Source organism: Capsicum annuum, chromosome 5 (genome assembly GCF_002878395.1).
Source record: "Capsicum annuum cultivar UCD-10X-F1 chromosome 5, UCD10Xv1.1, whole genome shotgun sequence".
NCBI lineage: Eukaryota > Viridiplantae > Streptophyta > Magnoliopsida > Solanales > Solanaceae > Capsicum > Capsicum annuum.
Genome location: NC_061115.1, coordinates 12190689 through 12198367, shown reverse-complemented (window position 1 = coordinate 12198367; position 7679 = coordinate 12190689). Strand labels below are relative to the sequence as shown.

General features: G+C 30.6%; 1 pseudogene; it reads left to right on the top strand.

Moving 5' to 3' along the window:
• The first annotated feature begins 246 nt into the window (after positions 1-246).
• Positions 247-3557, top strand: LOC124898423 (annotated as a pseudogene).
• The last annotated feature ends 4122 nt before the right edge of the window (positions 3558-7679 follow it).

The following is a 7679-nucleotide window of genomic DNA, read 5'->3' as shown; positions in this document are numbered from 1 at the left end:
TATTTTTTCAAATATAAAGAATTCATGAATTAAGGATTAAAAGAAATATTTGGATATAAACTTTGAGAAGTAATGGTATAGACTGCATATACTTATATGTTGTTGTTGATATAAATTTGAGACATATAAATATTTATTATATTTTTTCAAATATAAAGAACTCGTGAATTAAGCATTAAAATAAATATTTGGATATAAATTTCGAGACGCAGAAGATAATTTTATATTTAGAGTAAATTTTTATAAATGAAGATCTGCATTTACTTTACATGCAAAACGGTAAATTAAACTTTGAAGATAAAACATTCCCTACATTTTAGCATAATATGATATGACATATTTGGCCCTTTGGGAATTTCATATACACTCAATCTAGCTCTTATATATATTCCGTAATTCTCTTATAAAATTTAGTAACACTAGGAAAGCTTTAGTGTATCGAGCTGTTTTCCTCCTGAGCTATGGATTCTGGTAATTGGCGGACTCAACTTCAGTCTGGATCTCGTCAAAGGATTGTCAACAAGCTGTAATTTTTTCTTTTTGAAAAAAAATAATTGCATGCATGATGCATCTTGTTCTTTGTGTTTTTTGTTAAAGTTTTATGGTTGTAAGTGGTTTGTTATTTATTTTCTTGTGTTTAATATGTGTGATGATATTATTGCAAGGAACGTGAGTTGAGTCTCACATTGGTTAAATGGTTTTGAGGTGTGGTTCTCCCAAGGTTGTATTAATGGTATTAGAGCCACTCATTACCCTCCATGCTGTCGAGTTTGGGATGGTACTGACGCCGGTATGGTAGTGTTTGGCTGGGGCTAGCATTGGACTCTCCCATCTCAATAACTAGCTTTTGAGGTGTGGTTCTCCCAAGGTTGTATGAGTAAGCTAGTAAAAGATGCTATGGTGTTGTAGTGGTAGTCTTGAGCCGGGGGTCTATCGGAAACCACCTCTCTACCTCACCTCTGAGGTCCTCTTCCAAACTCCACTTTGTGGGAATATATTGGGTATGTTGTTGTTGTGGTGGTTTGGTGGGGAGTGGAATGATGGGTGTTGTGGGGGGGGGCGGGGGGGGGGGGGGGTGGTGATCGGGTTAGGGGTGGATGGTTGTGAGGGTGGGGAGGAAAGTGCGACATGCTCTTACTATTTTCATTTAGGAAGTCATTTTCGTTATTTTCAAGGAACTTATTTTTCTAAAAGAAATATTTTAAAAAATTTGACCTGGACAACAGCGTGTGCAATATATTTTGTTTTAGATTTGTCAAAAAATGACAGTGTGTTGCTCGTGCTAACGGGATTATAACTACTGATATTACAGCAACAACATATCTAATATAATCCCACGAGTGGAGTCTGGGGAGGTAGAGTGTTAGCAAACCTTATCCCTTGGAGGTAGAGAGACCGTTTTTGATAGACTCTCAGCTTAATGAAAAGCAATTCCAAGCAAATCGATTGTAATTACTGATATTCTTTAGGGAAAATGGGCGTAATCTCAAATTATTCTTATTACATTTTAAAAACATTGTCTAGATTGTGCTCTAATCAACCCTTTAAGCTGATTTGTTTTGTTGATATTGCTGTATAGAATGGAAATGTTAAGGAGGCATCTTCCTGTTTCTTATCAAGAAAGATAACAGGAGCTTAACGGAATTGCAGCGAGGTTTGAGGAAACTATGTATACGGCTGCTACAAGTCAGGTATGCAGTCTAAACTAGTCTCTATTTATTTGAATGGTGCAATTTGAACTCCACTATTATTCGCACTTGTATAAACTTGCATTCGTTTTCCAGTCATCTAGACATGTTGTATGCATCTCAACTGAATTTAACTAATATTGCAGCACGATTATTTGTGGAAGATATCTGTAAAGATGCTTGTATTTGAAACTGGATCTCAAAATCGTGTGACCAATCCTCTACTTCCCAATGCAGCTAGTAGTGGTCCAAATGCCCACAGCCCAGGTGAACAATGAAAGTTCATGTTTTGAGTTTCACATTTTCACTTGCAATCTGAAATTAAGAAAAAAAATGATCCTCTCATTTTTAATGTTCTTTTCGATCTATTTCTTTTTTCAAATCTCACATGTGGTGTCATACATTGCAACAGATAGGCCTATTTTTTTTTGGCAAAAGGAGACTTAGGTTGTGTTCAATATGGAAGAGAATGTTTTTCATGAAAAATATTTTTCAAGTAAACATTTTCTAGTAAGATAAGTGATTTCTTAATTATTTTCCTGGTTTCGAGTATGTAAGTAAAAAATATTATCCTAAAAGCATTTGTATATATTTGGCACAATACAATGAGTATGGGTTTGGTTAGGGTGATGGATGTCATAGTGGGGGAGGGCAGGGGTTTGTGGGGATGGGGTAGCGTGTGAGGCGCATGGCCTTTCTGGATATTCCTCAATATCCCAGGTTGTTGTAGTGGGGGAGGAGGAAGGTGGAGCGCAGGGGCTTGTGGTGGTGGGGAATTCAGTTCGACTGTTTTCTTCCATACCGAACACTCTCTTAAAGGGACTTGTTTGTAAAGGGGAAACTTGAAACTAATGCTTGATGCAAGTGTTCTGTCGGAAGCGAAGAAATCCACTGATTCCTTTATTCTACTCGTTTCTAAACCCCCCGCCCCGTTTTTGTATCAACCAAATCCTCTTTTCAAATTGAAATTTGAACCTATGAGATGACAACAGGAGCTGCTTCCTATGAAACTATTTCTGGGCCGGAGGTGAGTGATGAGGATGAGGATGCTGAGGACGAGTTGAAGGAGGATTCTTTAGAGGAGGTGGCCGTGACAAAGGAACAAAAATCTGCTGTTGGACACAAAGAGAATGTTAAAGTTGGGGAAAATGAGGTAATTTGTGTTGTTCTACTTTCCAATTTTTTCCTTTTTGGAAGCCTTCTCTCAATTACCAACGGAAGAGAATAAACGGGACTATACCACTGATTTATCTATCGTTAATGATACGAATTGAGTTTTGCAATTGCTAAGTTTGACTAGCTAGCAGAAGAGCATAAGGCTATCGTTAATGATACGAATTGAGTTTCGCAATTGCTAAGTTTGACTAGCTAGCAGAAGAGGATAAGGCTACTGATTTATATTTTGTTGTTTGACTCTCCCGTTATTAACTCCCTCTTCAAAGCTAAGACCTTAATAGACTTAACTCTGTTGCTACCTTCAAACTCCTCCTTTAGCTTATTCCAAGCTTCTTTGACTGTCTCACAAGCCATAATCCTTGTAAACATCACTTCCGTAAGGTTTGAATGTATGCAAGTGAGAGCTCTTGAAGATCTAGTCACCAACTCATCGTACTTTTTGATATCATTGAGAGATGGGTTGTCTCGGACAACAGGTCTCCTCTCTCAACGATATCCCACAAGTAGAGAGTCTTCAAATAAGCCTTCATTTTAATGATCGAAATATGATAATTCTCCCCCGAGAAAATCGAAGGACCCGTTGTTGGTTGATTTTCTGGTGCCATGTTTTTTCAGCAAATAGATCCAAGAAAAGGGGCTAAAAATAAGATGAGCCAATCAATAAAAAACAGCTTCAGATCCCGTAAGAAATGAGCTCTGCTACCATGTCAAAAAATAAGGGGAATGGGGAGAGTAAAGCTATAAGGAGAAAAATATAAGGAAACTGCAGCTGTAAATTGCTAGAAAAGTGACTGTAGGGAAGGGAAAAGCTGAAACTTTTGAGTGATTTCTATTTTTCTGGATGGTTACAAATGCCTAATGTCATCCCTTATTTATACTTGTGTAGGGATGATTACTACTAAAAACTTGACTAATAGCTACCAAAGTTAGCGAGGGACAAATTATATGTAACTATTGCAAGAGACTTTGCAACGTCGTCCCTTGCACAAGTCAAATATTTTAATTTTTAATGTTTTTGAGAAAGTAGAGAGGGACACCCCTCACTAAATTATGATGATAATAAAAAGCTAATATTAAATTAACTATGACGAGAGACTCTCCCTCGCTAAATAATAACACATAAATTTATATTTCAAAAAAAAATAAAATATTATTATTATTATTTTTGGTTAATAACAACAATGTATTAATACAAAAATAAATAAAAATGAAATATAAGTTACCCAAAGAGTCCTTCACTAAATTATGATGATAATAAAAAGCTAATATTAAATTAACTATGGCGAGAGACACTCTCTCGCTAAATAATAACACATAAATTAATATTTTTAAAAATAATTAAATATTACTATTATTATTTTTGGTTAGTACCAACAATATATTAATAAAAAATATATAGAAATGAAATGAAAGTTACCCAAGGAGTTCTTCACTAAATTATGATGATAATAAAAAGCTGATATTAAATTGACTATGGCGAGAGACTTTCTCTCGCTAAATAATAACACATAAATTAATATTTTAAAAAAATTAAATATTATTGTTATTATTTTTGGTTATTACCAACGATTTATTAATAAAAAATTAGAAATGAAATATAAGTTATCCAAGGAGTCCCCCGATGCGACACATATAATTACTTTATGATTTTTTTTCAATATAGCAACGGAAGTCTCTCACTAAATTAAATATGTAAAATTGAGTATTTCATAAATAACTATATTATATATTTACCGAAAAACAATAGTAATGACATCAATTTTTGGATCCCTCGATAACTCCTTTCACAACTCTTTTTTCTTTTTAATACCTTGATGACTTATAATAATTAATTAGACTGATATAATAAATCTACGATTGAAGCAGCTAAAACAGATATATCATAAATATTTATTTTACCTTTTTTTAATTAAATATTATTAATTTTCTTATATATAAATGACTTAAAATAATTGATTAGGGATAACAAGAAAAGATTTACTATAAATATATTTAATTAATTATCAACTCTTAAATATTAGAAAAAAATAGTGAAAAGATGATTTTGTCTAAAGCAATGACTTTTAATGAAGGGAAAAAAGTTCAAACAAAATTTTTAAGACTCTTCACACTCTTAATATATTATAAATATTATTAACGGATTAAATTATACATTGACGGTCATATTAACTGTAAGTACATTAGTTATATCACTAAGAAATATTAGCGAATAATGTATTTACATACTAGGGAGGCAAGGCCCGTGTTAGCACGGGCCCAACATCGATTACATTTTAAGTATTTTAAAGTTAAAAAGTAAGTATAAATAACATAAATACCAATCATTTTGAAAGTAATTACACTCTCTCCCCCTATTAATATATATAATATAGCCGACATATACATAGCATTCTGTGTATATGTTGGAATTTTTGTAATATGTTTAGGGAGTTGGAATTTTTTGTAATATTGAAAACATAAGTTGTGTGTTTGAGTAATTTTTACAAAAAGTAAATACTCGAAATTTGATACCAAACAAATGCTAAATTGTAAGTATGTATGATAGGTCGAGAGACATTTTAATTTTTTAACTATTGTAATTTATAATATGTTTTGTATACAATGTCGATATTTGAAAAAGAAACTAAGTCGTAGTACTACTCATGTAGTTTCTTGTTCTTCGATTTCTGCTGCTATCTATTGTTTCGGAGATAAAATTTTAAGACCGGACACTCATTTATATGTAATTTTTAAATAATATATGTTACTCTTAGTTTCTAAATTTTCGTAGCATTGAAGTCAATTATATTTTTAAAATAATTTAAATTTTTAATTATTGTGATTTATAATACCTTTCTTCTACCCCAATTTACGTATTTAATTATTGTGATTTATAATACTTTTCTTATCACATTTCATATCATAAGAGTCAATTTGAAAAATCTTCATAGCTAGATTGATTTATATCAATTTAATGTTTAATTTAAAATCTAGAAGTCAGAAAACCATAAGAAAAATACTATAAGATGTAATGTGTGTAATTATTTTAATATAAATATGATAAAAATGCAAATTAAAATATCGATCAAAAGTCAATATAATTTTTAGTAATATTCTTAATAATTATTTCATTAAATAATGTTAGTAATTGATTCAAATATATTTTAAAAATATTATTAACTACAAGTATGTCATTACATTTAGTAAGAGTAAAATTGTAAGGTTAAATACATAAAATAAAAAAAGTGCAGTGTTTCACCTTTTGCTTCCCTCCATTATTTCCCCCCATTTACTTTTCACAATTTGAATTTGGGTTAACTTCTAAATTCTTAAAAAAACCCTCCATTAAACTTAGTGTTTCATTCACAATTAAACTTGTGATTTCTCATCTTCCTCTCCGAAGCTCCCTAATGTCTAAGCTCCCGAGGTCGCTTGTTGGTCTCCCTACATTCTCTGGACTCCAATAAGTTCTCCTTTTATTTTGGATTTTTTTTTTATTAACTATAGATATGTTTTATTTGTGTCTTCAATCTACTAAATAATGAATTTATTTAGATTTTTCAGCAAAATGTTCATATTTTATTGTATATTGTGGCCCCTTTTCCCTTTTTGTTTGTCAGATTTGTAAAAGTTTGCTATATTTTTTAATTGTTGGTGATGTTTTAATATCAATATTTTATGGTCCCTTATTTGTTTCTGACAAAGTACTCGTATATAATTTAATTAGTTGATCTGAATCTGATAATACAATACTAGAATTGAAAGCTACAATGATTTAGCCGTGTAGCGGGAATGTAGATTGTGGAACCATTCCAGAAAGCAACATTAGTAAGAGGATTTGGCTCCTCTCCATTTCCACTCTCTCTATTTTTTTCAAGTTTCTATCTTGGTTGGTAACATATGGCATAATTCAAATTGAAGGGGTAAGATTTTGTTATTCTAAAGTAAATCTCTAACCATAATTTAGATAATAAATACATTATATATTGAGTTTAAAAAAATATTACAATCGCACATTCTTAGTAATATGTACATAAACAAAGCAACAAAAGATATTCTCTTCCTACTTATTTTTCCTAGGAAAGAATTTCATCTTTTAATTTCTTTGTAAATTGATTTTTTTTCAATTATCTATTTTTTTTGAAACTTTTTTTTTAACAATTAGCTAGTTTATTTTCTTTAAAATAACTTAAATAAAGTAGGAGAAATAATCGGCTATTCTATTTTAGATTAATTTTTTTTTATCGCTTCTTTTGAAACTTTTTCTTAAAAATTAGATATTTTAGTTTCTTTAAAATAGGTGAAATAAAATAAGAAGAACATGAGAGAAATATTCGACTCTAGTATTCTAAATTAATTTTTTTATCGCCATTTTGTTTTTGAAACTTTTTCTTTAACAGTTATTTATTTTATTTTCTTTAAAATAGGTGAAATAAAATAGGAGAACATAGTTGAAATAAAATCTAATTATAGCAGTTCCTAATTGTTTCTTCAAATCAGCAGTTCAAATGATTTTCAACTCACTAATAAATATTTTTAAACAAATACCTACAACAACTTTTGAATTTACCGAAATTGGAGCATAAAATCAAGAATATCCCTTTATTTTTAATTTAAACACTTAATTATTTATTTCAAATAAAAAGAAATTCGAGTAAGAATCTTGGACCTTGATATTCCATAATCATTCAAACAAATAATACAAGATATTCATAATCAAACTTTCTCTTGCTAAGATTATGCGATTATAATATTATTTTTAAATTCAATATATAATGTATTTATTATTTAAATTATGGTTAGAGATTTATTTTAGAAAAATTAAATCTTACCCCT